This window comes from Microtus oregoni, unplaced genomic scaffold (genome assembly GCF_018167655.1).
Source record: "Microtus oregoni isolate MIOR12 unplaced genomic scaffold, Mior012 000116F_ref0000321, whole genome shotgun sequence".
NCBI classification, from domain to species: Eukaryota; Metazoa; Chordata; class Mammalia; order Rodentia; family Cricetidae; genus Microtus; species Microtus oregoni.
The window spans coordinates 2,005,874-2,020,756 of NW_024544745.1; the positions used below are offsets into that span (position 1 = coordinate 2,005,874).

At 41.4% G+C, this 14,883-nt stretch overlaps 1 non-coding gene across 1 annotated transcript; it reads right to left on the reverse strand.

The window, feature by feature from the left end:
- Positions 1-1,001: 1,001 nt before the first annotated feature.
- Positions 1,002-1,108, reverse strand: LOC121444040. The gene has a single exon (XR_005973737.1). It is a non-coding gene; the product is annotated as a U6 spliceosomal RNA (small nuclear RNA).
- Between the last annotated feature and the right edge of the window lie 13,775 nt (positions 1,109-14,883).

Consider the following 14,883-nt stretch of genomic DNA (forward strand, 5'->3'; position numbering starts at 1 on the left):
TGAGTCATAACATCTGTTAGTTACCTTGTTTTTCTGTTAATTTTCTTTCTGGCAGATCTGCCCATTGGTGAGAGTGGGGTGTTGAAGTTTCCCATTATTAATGTGTGGGGTTCAAAGTACGATTTAAGGTGTAGTTATGTTTTTGGGGTTTTGTTTGTTTGTTTACAAACCTGTGTGCACTTATATTTTGGGCATAAATGTTCATGACTATGATTTAATATTGATAATTTTTTCCTGTGATGAATATAAAATATTCTTCATCTTTTTTGATTTCCTTTATTTTGAAGTCTATTTTTGTTAGATATTGGGATAGCTACATCAGCTTGCTTCTTATGTCCATTTGATTTGGAAGCCTTTTCCCAACCCTTTCATCTGAGGAAATGTCTGCCTTTGAAGTTAAAGTATATTTCTTGTATGCAGCAGAAGGATGGATCCTGTTTTCTTATCTATTCTTTTAGTCTGTGCCTTTTTATATGTAAATTGAGTCCATTATTATTAAGGGATATTAGTGACCAGTTATTGTTAATTCCTGTTATTTTTGGTAGCAGTGTGTACGTATTTTCCTTCTTTAGGATTTGCTGATGTAAGATTATCTATTGTCTCTGCTTTTGTGGGTACAGCTAGCCTCATTGTTTTAGAGTTTTCCTTCTAGTGCTTTCTGCAGAGCTTAATTTGTGGATAGGTTTGTTTAAATCTTGTTTTGTAATAGAATATTTTGTTTTCTCCATCTATGATAATTGAACGCTTTGCTTGGTATAGTACTCTGGATTGTCATCTGTGATCTCTTAGTGTCTGCAAAACATTTGTCCAGGACCTTCTAGCTTTCAGATTCTCCATTGAGAAGCTGGGTGTAATTCTGGTGGGTCTGCCTGTATATGTTACTTGGCTCTTTTCCTTTGCAGCTCTTAACAGTTTTTCTTTATTCTGTATATTTTGTGTTTTGATTACTATGTGGCAAAGGGACTTTTGGGGGAGGGTTCCAGTCTATTTGTTGTTCTATAAAAAATAAGGAACACTTCATTAACTTGCATGGCATCGTTGTGCAGGGGCCATACTAATCTTCTCTGTATCATTCTAATTTTAGTACATGTGCTGCCAAAGCGAGCACAGTATCAAGATTTTCTATTCTTCTTTTAAATGTATTATTTTTAAAGTTTCTTTTATTGAAAATAGATCCTTCCCGCACACAATACATCCCAACCACAGTTTTCCCTCCCTCCACTAATAATTTCTGCACTCCTCTATATTCCTATCCACCACCACTCCACTTCCTCTTCAGAAAACAGCAAGTCTCCAAGATGCAATAGCCAAACAGGGCAAAAACAAGATAAATAGGATAAAGCAAAAGCCAGAATATGGAGTCTGGACAAGGGCTGTGATGGTTATTCTTCACTGTCAAGTTGAATGGATTTTTTCTTTCATTTATTTATTTATTTATTTATTTATTTATTTACTATTTATTTATTTATTAAAGATTTCTGTCTCATTCCCACCAAAGCCTCCCATTTCCCTCCCCCTTCCCCAATCAAGTCCCCCTCCCTCGTCAGCCCAAAGAGCAATCAGGGTTCCCTGCCCTCTGGGAAGTCCAAGAACCACCCACCTCCATTCAGGTCTAGTAAGGTGAGCATCCAAACTGCCTAGGCTCCCACAAAGCCAGTACGTGCAGTAGGATCAAAAACCCATTGGCATTGTTCTTGAGTTCTCAGTAGTCCTCATTTTCCGCTATATTCAGCGAGTCTGGTTTTATCCCAGGTATTTTCAGAATCAGGCCAGCTGGCGTTGGTGAGTTCCCAATAGGACATCCCCATTGTCTCGGTGTGTGGGTGCACCCCTCGTGGTCCTAAGTTCCTTGCTCGTGCTCTCTCTCCTTCTGCTCCTGATATGGACCTTGAGGAATATATACATATTAGAGTACTACTCAGCAGTAAAAAACAAGGACCTCTTGAATTTTGCATGCAAATGGATGGAAATAGAAAACACTATCCTGAGTGAGGTAAGCCAGACCCAAAAAGAAGAACATGGGATGTACTCACTCATCATTGGTTTCTAGCCATAAATAAAGGACATTCAGCCTATAATTAATGATCCTAGAGAAGCTAAATAAGAAGGTGAACCCAAAGAAAAACATATAGGCATCCTCCTGAATATGAGCCTTCATCAGGCGATGAAAGGAGACAGAGACAGAGACCCACATTGGATCACCGGACAGAAATTTCAAGTTGAATGGATTTTAAATCACCTATGACACATGCCTCTATGTATGTGTTTGAAGCAGTTTGACTACGGAGTGAAAAACTATCCCGAATATGGGTAGCACCATCTCATTGGTGATGGAGGAAGGTCATTGGCTAATAAAGGAACTGCCCTGGCCCATTTTATTGGTTAGAAGATAGGTGGGAGGAGAAAACAGAACAGGATACTGGGAGGAAGAGGAAGTGAGCTCAGAGACTCCACAGCTCTCTCGGGAGCAGATGCCTCAGAGAGAGATGCCATGCCCCGCTCCCGGGATGAAGCTCCGACCCAGGATGGACTAGGCTAGAATCTTCCCGGTAAGACCGGTTCTCACAGATTATTAGAGATGGGTTGATCGGGATAACAGAATTAGCCAGTAAGGGCTAGGGCTAAAGGGCCAAGCGGTGTATAAAAGAATACAGTTTGTGTGTTGTTATTTCGGGGCATAAGCTAGCCGGGCAGGCGGCTGGGGTGTTGGGGACGCAGCCCCGCCGCTGCCCCTAATTACTACATATGGCGCCCACGTGGACAACTGCTTCCACATAAAGCCTGAGACAGCTTGGGAAATAATTCTAGAACAAAATGAAAGCAGTGTGCCTGGTTTCTTGGTAGCAGCAATTTCTCGGTTCTACTCTGCTTGCTAGAGGCAAGCAAGCGCCTCATCTAAGAGAGGCTTCCTGACTCAGCTTTAGCTGCAAAGCCTGCAGCTCATTAAGAGGTCCTGCCACGAAACACTTAAACGGTGTTGACGAAAAGCTGAACACATGCTTTTCGGTTTTCAGCCGTAGCAGGAAAAAAGCTCCGCCGTTTAAAAATGCCGGCTTTCTGGGCTGTCCTGCCAGGGCAAACTGTGACTCTTTTACGCAGGCGGTTCGTGCGGTTTGCAAGCACAGGCTGCTGGAGCTCGCTTGCTGGCTACAGCCAGTACCTCAGCCATGAGGCTGGAAAGCTAAGAAATGGGCTAGATCCAGCCGACAAAGCCACGCCTTTAATCCTACTGATATTGCTTGGTAAATTAAAGACTCGTGTGGTCAGAAAAAGAGAGATATACAGTAAAGAGAGATTCAAAGGCAGAGAAAATTTCTAAATGGTTTGAAGTGTGTTAAAAATATATGCAGACTAAAATTTAAAGTTCTTAAAGTAACAAAAAAAAGGAAGAGAGTTGTTGTGTGTGGTAGCACACGCCTTTAATCCCAGTGCCTAGAAGGCAGAGACAAACAGATCTCTGTGAGTTCAAGGTGTAATAGTGTACACCTTTAATCCCGAATGCCTGGGAGGCAGAGACAGGCAGATCTCTGAGTGTTCAAAGACAGCCTGGTCTACAGAGTTACTTCAGGTCAAAGATACAGAGAACAAATCACAAAAAGCAAAAAGTTAAAAGTAAAAATAAACAAAATAGAGGTTAAAATAAAACGAACAAAGATGGAAAATACAGAGAGAATCTTGATACTGTATGCTATTATGCTCTCTTTGAATTGTTTGAATGCTGAGGCAGGAGCAACAGATGCTAAAAGATATTTATTTATAAATGCTGCTGAACTAATCCAACATAGACATTTTGAAAATGCCTTGAATTTGAAATTTGGATCTAAGGACATGATGCTTTGGAAAGGAGTTTCTTATTTTGTTTTCACAGAGGATGAGACGCTGTTCATTTCTTCTATTCCAATTTGGTATGATGGACCACGCCCTCCTGAAGGGTTGCAGTGAACATCTTCAGAAAATTGCTTCGCTCCACTGCCAACTGAGATGAAACTAGCACACAGGTTATACCATGAAAGACCTAATTAACGATGCCCCCATTCAGCAGGAAGCAGTTTGGAGAGAAAAAACTGCGCCCATGTTCCCAAATATGGTTTATAAACGTTCTTTTACATTTAAAGGGGGATATGATATAGGTATGAATAATTTACATTAGTATAGATTTTGCTTTATTGATAGAGATTTAAGGTCAATTTTATTATATATATATATAAGTGTTTCTGATTTTTATTAAGGTATTGTGATTGTGTAGTTCATTATTAAAATGTAATGTATAATTAAGAAATATAGGTTGTTAATGGATAATCATCGATAATAGTAAAGCTTGTAGTCATGTTAGTTAGATTTTCTAGATATATAGAGATATATTTTAGATAGACATTCTTCATGTCTTTCAAACATTACAGAATAGGACATTTAATGTTTTAATAACTGAGGACTTTTCATGACAATGAGACACTCTGCTCCTGGCAGCACCAATCTACTTCAAGAGGAAGATGGGCATCGAAGAGGCTCGTTATGGAGTTTTGATAGCCATTTGGGCAAGAAACTGCTCTTGCCTGGACTATTGCATAAACTGGACACAGAGAACCCGCAGAGAGAGGACTACTGAACTTGCCTAAGGTGAGATGATCTTTCGGGGTTCCTGATTCATGAAAGAGTCTGCGAGACATTCTGCAGGACACAACAGATAGTGACTGAACTGACTTTGAATTTTCCTGCTTTATGGAAATGTCTGCTGGATACCATGGGCCTGAAGGCTGAAGATGGATGCCCCAACGATACAGAGGAACTTTGGGTGACTGTCCAGGCAGCGAGATGTCTCTGTCATTTCTAGAGTTTTAAAAGTTGCTTTTTTCTTGTTTGCTTAGGTAGTAGTGTATCTTTCTGGAGTCTTTGATGGAGTTAAGAATAGTTAGTTATAGTTATAGTTTTCCTTAGTTATGATAAAGATTATTGTAACTTTTACTTGATAACTGTTTTGTTATATGTAATTTTGCTATGTTAAAGTTAAAGCCTTTTTTTTTTTTTGTTTAAACCGAAAAAGGGGAAATGATGGAGGAAGGTCATTGGCTAATAAAGGAACTGCCCTGGCCCATTTTATTGGTTAGAAGATAGGTGGGAGGAGAAAACAGAACAGGATACTGGGAGGAAGAGGAAGTGAGCTCAGAGACTCCACAGCTCTCTCGGGAGCAGACGCCTCAGAGAGAGATGCCATGCCCCGCTCCCGGGATGAAGCTCCGACCCAGGATGGACTAGGCTAGAATCTTCCCGGTAAGACCGGTTCTCACAGATTATTAGAGATGGGTTGATCGGGATAACAGAATTAGCCAGTAAGGGCTAGGGCTAAAGGGCCAAGCGGTGTCTAAAAGAATACAGTTTGTGTGTTGTTATTTCAGGGCATAAGCTAGCCGGGCAGGCGGCTGGGGTGTTGGGGACGCAGCCCCGCCGCCGCCCCTAATTACTACACATTGGATGGAGCTCTGTACTGAATAAAAAGTGAAAATGGGCAAAGCCAAATGAACACCACCATTTGAGCTCTCTGTTTTCTAATTACAGTTGTAATGTAACTAGAAGTCATATGCTCCTACCACCATACCATCTCTGCCCTGGTATATTGCACTTCCTCAAATCATGATCCAAAGAAACCTTTCCTTTCTTCAGATTTTTAACTTTTGTCAGTTATTTTCTCACAACAACAAGAAAAATAACTAATATGTTTTATCCTTCAAATGCTTTTGTAATGAAGTTATTTCCTTAACTCCCTTAATGAATTCTTCATAGAAATCCAATACTCTTTAAAATGAAACTCAAAGCTTCGCCTCTTCTAAGACTACTTTGATTATAATATTGATACCTATGAGCTCACGAATATTAAGAAAATTAACAAATGGAAAATAGCCTGAAAGAACGTTTCAGCTAATTTAAATACATTAGAAGTCTCATTAGACTTTGTAATATGCACTCCTCCTGCTCATAAACAAGTAAGAACTGTCTTCCTTCATTCACCTTTCTATAACAAAGTGCCTTACGCTGAGTGGCTTGTAAATAACAGAGATTTCTTCTCCATTGTTCTAGTGGCTGAGAAGACTAAGGCCAGTGGGTCCAGTGAAAGTTCATCAATGATGAGTTCTGACTACTACCTCACATAGGACGAGGAGAAAGGTAGATCTCTGACTGATCTTTTATAAGTGAATTAACATCTGATCATAAGAACACTGCTTTCATGAGATTGTTACAAGTCAAATAACACATTGCCTAATGCTAAAATATTAATTTATCATAAGCTTCAATATGTATAAGGGAGTTCAAACATGCAGAAAATCAAAATGCATATATTATACTATTACCTTGATAGAATACTATCTAGACACATGATATAATCAGTTATCACTCTTTTTTTATTGAGAAAAGAAAAAAAAAATTTTCCCCCTCCTCCCATTCCCCTCCCCCTCCTCCCACACTTCTCCTCCTCCCCCCACTCCTCTCCCCCTCCCTATCAAGTCCAAAGCACAGTCAGGGTTCCCTGCCCTGTGGAAAGTCCAAGATCCTCCCCACTCCGACCATGTCTAGGAAGGTGAACATCCAACCTGGCTAGGCTCCCACAAAGCCAGAACATGAAGTAGGATCAAAACCCCGTGCCATTGTCCTTGGATTCTCATCAGCCCTCATTGTACGCCATGTTCAGAGAGTCCGGTTTTATCCCATGCTTTTTCAGTCATAGTCCAGCTGGCCTTGGTGAGCTCCCAATAGATCAGCCCCACTGTCTCAGTGGGTGGGTGCACCCCTCGTGGTCCTGACTTCCTTGCTCATCTTCTCCCTCCTTCCACTCCTCATTGGGACTTTGGGAGCTCAGTCCAGTGCTCCAATGTGGGTCTCTGTCTCTATCTCCATCCATCCCCAGATGAAGGTTCTATGGCGATATGCAAGATATTCGTCAGTATTGCTATAGGGTAGGGTCGTTTCAGGTTCCCTATCCTCAGCTGCCCAAGGAACTAACTGGGGACATCGCCTTGGGCTCCTGGGAGCCACTCTAGGTTCAAGTCTCTTGCCAACCCTAAGATGGCTCCCTTAACTAAGAATTGTGCTTCCGTGCTCCCCTATCCAGCCTTCCCTTATCCCAGTCATCCTGTTTTCCCAAGTTCCCCCCATCCTCCCCTTCTCACTTTTCTCTCCCCATCTCCCCTTACCCCCAACCCACCCCATCCCCAAGATCCCACTTTTCTCCCCGGCAATTTTGTCTACTTCCCATAAGCAAGAGGATAACTATATGTTTTTCCTTGGGTTCACCTTCTTATTTAGCTTCTTTAGGTTCACCAATTGTAGACTCTGTGACCTTTATTTATGGCTAGAAACCAATTATGAGTGAGTACATCCCATGTTCATCTTTTTGGGTCTGGGTTACCTCACTCAGGATAGTGTTTTCTATTTCAATCCATTTGCATGCAAAATTCGAGAAGTCATTGTTTTTTACCGCTGAGTAGTACTCTACTGTGTATGTATTCCACACTTTCTTCATCCATTCTTCCATTGAAGGGCATCTAGGTTGTTTCCAGGATCTAGCTATTACAAATAATACTGCTATGAACATAGTTGAACAAATGCTTTTGTCATATGATCAGGCATCGCTTGGGTATATTCCCAAAAGTGGTATGGCTGGGTCCAGGGGTAGGTTGATCCCGAATTTCCTGAGAAACTGAAACACTGATTTCCAAAGTGGTTGCACAAGACTGCATTCCCACCAGCAATGGATGAGGGTACCCCTTCCTCCACAGCCTCTCCAGCAAAGGCTATCATTGGTGTTTTTGATTTTAGCTATTCTGACAGGTGTAACATGATATCTCAAAGTTGTTTTGATTTGCATTTCCCTGATTGCTAAGGAGGTTGAGCAGGACCTTAAGTGTCTTTTGGCCATTTGAACTTCTTCTGTTGAGAATTCTCTGTTCAGTTCATTGCCCCATTTTTTAATTGGGTTAATTAGCATTTTAAAGTCTAGTTTCTTGAGTTCTCTCTATATATTTTGGACATCAGACCTTTGTCTGTTGCGGGGTTGGTAAAGATCTTCTCCCAGTCAGTAGGTTGCCTTTTTGTCTTCGTGACAGTGTCCTTTGCTTGACAGAAGCTTCTCAGTTTTAGTAGGTCCCATTTATTCAATGTTGCCCTTAATGTCTGTACTGTTGGGGTTATACCTAGGAAGCGATCTCCTGTGCCCATCTGTTGTAGGGTACTTCCCACTTTCTCTTCTATCAGGTTAAGTGTGTTCGGACTGATATTGAGGTCTTTAATCCATTTGGACTTGAGTTTTGTGCATGGTGATAGATATGGATCTATTTTCATTCTTCTACAGGTTGACATCCAGTTGTGCCAGCATCATTTGTTGAAGATGCTTTCTTTCTTCCATTGTATACTTTTAGCTTTATCGAAAATGAGGTGTTCATAGGTTTGTGGGATAATATCCGGGTCTTCTATACGATTCCATTGGTTGACTTCTCTGTTTTTATGCCAGTACCACACTGCTTTCATTACTGTAGCTCTGTAATAGAGTTTGAAGTCAGGGATGGTAATGCCTCCAGAAGATCCTTTATTGTATAGGATTGTCTTGGCTATCCTGGGTATTTTGTTTTTCCATATAAAGTTGATTATTGTCCTCTCAAGATCTGTGAAGAATTTTGATGGGACCTTGATGGGGATTGCATTGAATCTATAAATTGCCTTTGGTAGAATTGCCATTTTTACTATGTTGATCCTCCCAATCCAAGAGCAGGGGAGGTCCTTCCATTTTCTGGTATCTTCCACAATTTCTTTCTTCAATGCCTTAAAGTTCTTGTCAAATAGATCTTTTACTTCCTTGGTTAGAGTTACCCCAAGATATTTTATGCTGTTTGTGGCTATCGTGAAAGGTGAAGCTTCTCTGATTTCCCTCTCTGCTTCCATATCCTTTGTATATAAGAGGGCAACTGATTTTTTGGAGTTGATCTTGTGTCCTGCCACATTACTAAAGCTGTTTATCAGCTGTAAAATTTCTTTGGTGGAGTTTTTGGGGTCGCTTATGTACACTATCATATCATCTGCAAATAACGAAAGTTTAACTTCTTCCTTACCAATTCAAATCGCCTTGATCCCATTATGTTGTCTTATTGCTATTGCTAGAACTTCAAGCATTATATTGAAGAGGTATGGCAAGAGTGGACAACTTTGTCGTGTTCCTGAGTTCAGTGGGATGGCTTTGAGTTTCTCTCCGTTTAATTTGATGTTAGCTGTCGGCTTGCTGTATATTGCTTTTATTATATTTAGGTATGACCCTTGTATCCCTAATCTATTCAATACTTTTATCATAAAGGGATGTTGGATTTTGTCACATGCTTTTTCAGCATCTAATGAAATGATCATATGTTTTTTTTTCTTTCAGTTTATTTATATGATGGATTACATTGATAGATTTTCGTATGTTGAACCAGCCCTGCATCTCTGGGATGAAGCCTACTTGATCATAATGGATAATTTTCCTAATGTGTTCTTGGATACGGTTTGCCAGTATTTTGTTGAGGATTTTTGCGTCAATGTTCATGAGTGAGATTGGCCTGTAATTCTCTTTCTTGGTTGAGTCTTTGTGCGGTTTTGGTATCGAGTGACTGTTGCTTCATAGAAGGAATTTGGCAATGACTTCTGTTTCTATATTGTGAAATACATTAAGGAGTATAGGTATTAGGTCTTCTTGTAAGTTCTGGTAGAATTCCGCCTTGAAACCATCTGGTCCTGGGCTTTTTTTGGTAGGGAGGTTTTTGATAACAGCTTCTAATTCTTCGTGACTAACAGGTCTATTTAGGTCGTTCACCTGGTCCTGGTTTAACCTTGCTATATGGTATTTATCTAAAAAAGTGTCCATTTCTTTTACATTTTCCAGTTTTGTGGCATACAGGCTTTTGTAGTAAGATCTAATGATTCTCTGAATTTCCTCTGTGTCTGCGGTTATGTCCCCCTTTTCATTTCTGATCTTATTAATTTGCGTATTCTCTCTCTGCCGTTTGATTAGTTTGGATAGGGGTTTATCAATCTTGTTAATTTTCTCTCGGAACCAGCTTTTTGTTTCATTGATTCTTTGGATTGTTTTCTGTGTTTCTATTTTGTTGATTTCAGCCCTCAATTTGATTATTTCCAGTCTTCTACTCCTCCTAGGTGAGTCTGCTTCTTTTTTTTCTAGAGCTTTCAAGTGGGCTGTTAAGTCTCCAGTATGTGCTTTCTCTGTTTTCTTTAGGTGGGCACTTAGTGCTATGAACTTTCCTCTCAGGACTGCTTTCATAGTGTCCCATAAGTTCGAGTATGTTGTTTCTTTATTTTCATTGAATTCAAGGAAGACTTTAATTTCTTTCTTTATTTCTTCCTTAATCCAGGTATGGTTCAGTAGTTGACTGTTCAGTTTCCATGAGTTTGTAGGCTTTCTGGGGGTAGCATTGTTGTTGAATTCTAACTTTAATCCATGGTGATCTGGTAAGACACAGGAGGTTACGAATATTTTTTGTAAATGTGGAAGTTTGCTTTGTTACCAAGTATGTGGTCAATTTTCGAGAAGGTTCCATGAGCTGCAGAGAAGAACGTATATTCTTTCCTATTTGGGTGGAATGTTCTATAGATGTCTGTTAAGTCCATTTGATTCATTACCTCCATTAATTCTCTTATTTCTCTGTTAGGTTTCTGTCTGATTGACTTGTCCACTGGTGAGAGAGGAGTGTTGAAGTCTCCTACTATTAGTGTGTGTGGTTTAATGGCAGCCTTGAATTTTAGTAATGTTTCTTTTATGTACGTGGGTGCTTTTATATTAGGGGCATAGATATTCAGGATTGAGACTTCAACCTGATGAATTGTTCCTGTTATGAGTATAAAATGTCCCTCTCTATCTCTTCTGATTGATTTGAGTTTGAAGTCAACTTTGTTAGAAATTAGTATGGCCACACCTGCTTGTTTCTTAGGTCCATTTGCTTGATAAGCCTTTTCCCAGCCCTTTACTCTGAGTAGGTGCCTGTCTTTGTGGTTAAGGTGTGTTTCTTGTAAACAGCAGAATGTTGGATCCTGTTTTCTTATCCAATCTCTTAGCCTGTGCCTTTTTATAGGTGAGTTGCGCCCATTGACATGAAGTGACATTAATGACCAGTGGTTGTTAATTCCGGTCACTTTTTTAGTAGTAGAGTTTGTGTGTTTCCTTTCTTTGAGTTGTGCTGGTGAAGGGTCTCTAGATTTTTGAGTTATTGTGGTTATTGTTGGACTCCTTGGTTTGTGATTTTCCTTCTATTATTTTCTGTAAGGCTGGATTTGTGGCTACGTATTGTTTAAATTAGTTTTTATCCTGGAAAATTTTGTTTCTCCATTTATAGTGAATGAAAGCTTGGCTGGGTATCGTAGTCTGGGCTTGCATCCATGGTCTCTTAGTTTCTGCAGTACATCTATCCAGGACCTTCTGGCTTTCATTGTTTCCATAGAGAAATCAGGTGTAAGTCTGATAGGTTTACCTTTATAAGTGACTTGGCCTTTTTCCTTTGCAGCTCTTAATATTCTTTCTTTATTCTGTGTGTTTTGTGTTTTGATTATTATATGGTGAGGAGATGTTTTTTTTGGGGGGGTCCAGTCTATTCGGTGTTCTGTATGCTTCTTGAACTTTCAAAGGAATATCCTTCTTTAGGTTGGGAAAGTTTTCTTCTATAATTTTATTAAATATATTTTCTGGACCATTGAGCTGTACTTCTTCTCCCTCTATCCCAATTATTCTTAGGTTTGGTTTTTTTTATTGTGTCCCAGATTTCCTGAATGTTTTGTGATGAGAATTTGTTGGCTTTGCTGTTTTCTTTGATCAGTGTGTTTATTTTCTCTATGGTATCTTCAGTGTCTGAAATTCTTTCTTCTATCTCTTGTAATCTGTTGGTAGTACTTGTCTCTGTATTTCCTGTTCATTTACCCAGATTTTCCATCTCCATCCTTCCCTCGGTTTGTGTTTTCTTCATTACTTCCATTTTATTCTTCATGTCTTGAACCACTTCCCTTACCTGTTTGTTTGCTTTTTCTTGTTTCTCTTGGTTTTCTTGGGTATCTTTGAGCGCTTTATTCATTTCCTCTACCTTTTTGTTTGTGATCTCTAATTGTTTATGGCAGTTTTTCACCTCCTGTTTAAGGTCTTCTATTATTTTCATATAATTCACTTTTGAGTCGATTTCTTCTAATTCTTCTAGAATAGGGTGTACAATTCTTCTTATTTCAGGATCTCTGGATTCTGGTGATGTCATGTTGCCTTTCAGGTTGTTGGAGGAATTCTTGCCTTGGCGCCTTCCCATCTCTTCCTTCAAATGGAGCCAGGAGAGGCCTGGTGTCTTAGTCCAGTCTTTGCTGTGACTGACTCTCTGAGTGTATCTCTTCAGTGTAGAAGCAGGAACCGTTCCAGTCCATATGGAACTCCTCAGCACCAAAACATGGACGCCTGGTAGTCCAATGACCCGAGGACAAAAGGGGGAACTTGGGGGGTAGGGTGGGAACGAGTAGAACACAGGACACCCTGCAGCACAAGCTGAAAGTGTGCGTGTTCCCTTTGGGGGGAGGGGTCCTTGAGGCCTGCCCGGTAGGCCGGCACTCACCTCTCTGGGTGGGCAGCCTTAGTATAGGAGCAGAAAACTGTTCCTGAGCAAAGGACCTAGCAGAAAACGCAGGCTTGTGGGGGGGAGGGGGAGTCGGGTGTAAGAAAGAGAGCCCTGCAGAAGGAGCTGGGGAGGGGGGCCTGTGCTCTCTTCCGGGACAGTCCGCCCCTGGAAAGCATACACTCACCGGTCCAGATGGAACTCCTCAGTACCTAAACAGGGCTGCCTGGTAGCCCGATGATCCGGGGACAAAAGGAAAAAACTGGGCAGGCGGGACTAGATCCAGGAGTGCACAGGGACCCCTGGAGCACAAGCTGAAGGTGTCCGGGCTCCCCTTTGGGGGTCCTTGAGGCCTGCCCGGTAGGCAGGCACTCACCGCTCTGGGTGGGTCGCCTTAGTGTAGGAGCAGAAAACTGTTCCTGAGCAGAGGACCTAGCAGACAATGCAGGCTTGTGGGGAGGAGGGGGGGGGGGTCGGGTGTAAGAAAGACAGCCCTGCAGAAGGAGCTGGGGGAGGGGGGCCTGTGCTCTCTTCTGGGACAGTCCGCCCCTGGAAAGCACACACTCACCCGTCCAGAATGAACTCCTCAGTACCTAAACAGGGCCGCCTGGTAGCCCGATGATCAGGGGAAAAAAGGAAAAAACCTGGCAGGCAGGGCGAGATCCGCTCTGGGTGGGTCGCCAGTCCAGATGGAACTCCTCAGTACCTAAACAGGGCCACCTGGTAGCCTGATGATCTGGGGACAAAAGGAAAAAAAACCCGTGCAGAGGGGACGAGATCCAGCAGAACACAGGCACCCCTGGAGCACAAGCTGAAGGTGCCCGGGCTCCCTTTGGGGGGGGGGGGTCCTTGAGGCCTGCCCGGTAGGCAGGCACTCACCGCTCTGGGTGGGTCTCCTTAGTGTAGGAGCAGAAAACTGTTCCTGAGCAGAGGACCTAGCAGAAAACGTAGGCTTGTGGGGAGGGAAGGGGGGCGGGTGTAAGAAAGCCAGTTATCACTCTTAAGAGCTGTGGGAATCACTTAAGTAAAAATCCCCAAATCTAATCCCTAAGCCGGAATTTACTTAGAGTGTTTCTAGGATGTCAAGGGCCAAGTGATACATGCATGCCTCACTAAACTTGCACTTGCCAAAGCCAATCTACTCCCATCTATCCATTCCTTAAATTTTTTTGGATATTAGGAAAGGTTCAATATTTGCTTCTCCACGATGATTATGTAGCTGTCTAGATTTCACACAGGAAAGAACTTTTCTGTATCCTATTTTTTTATCCACCCCAGTATATTGTCATTTTTTCATCATATCCTGAACAAAGCAAAACTAATGCCTTTTGTACCTCAAAGAGAGTCATTCTAACTCAGAAGGGTTTTTTCACTTCCATCCTTAAAATTACTTCTCTTTCTTTCAGGCTCTGGACTGTTTGCTTTGTGATTCTGGTGGTTTCAGACAACAGAAGCTTAGAAATTAAGAGAAGTCATAAAATTACCTTGCTTTCAGCAGTACTTGGGGCCACCAACTGTACTACCAAGACATTCTTTATTTTGGAGGGATTATTCCATTTGCCCAGTTTACAACCTAGTGATTGCATATATCACAGCAACCAGTATCTAGAACAGGATATGTCAACTGATAAACTATTACCATTGTAACCAGAGAATTTTCAGAATGTGCCCAGGTGGATATGTTCACCCCTGGTTGAGAAGCGCTCTGTTAACTGGAAACTCTTTCTGCTACATCTCCTATTGAAACACAGCTAATCCAAGTTCCTTAAGCCCTCATGCCCTCAAGTCACTTCTGTCCTCCTTACCTTATTTCTGAGCAACCATATTTCTCCTACTACTCCTGTACTTGTTTGATCCAGATGATTTTTTAAAATATAAATTTGGAAAGGCTACAAGAAAATAGATGAACAAACTTCTGCTTTGTAAAGCAATTAGAGAAGAAGGAATGTTTTCTAGTAAAAATGGTGAGGCTAGATAGTGAAATGGATCGTCATCCTTTGCATAGAACTCCTTAATCCTGATTTATGTGCTAGCTAGTTTAATGTCAACTTGACACTAGCTAGAGTTGTCTAGGGAGAGAGAATCACAATTGAGAAAGCATGACAATAACATTGGCCTGTAGGCAAGTGTGTGGGGATATTGTCTTGATAAATAGTTGAGCTAGGGGAGGGAGTTGGTGATTCTGCATGCTATGGTGCTATGACAAGCCTAGTCAACCATGAGGAGCAAGCCGGCAACAACACTCCTTCATAGTCTTTGTCTCAGCTCCTGC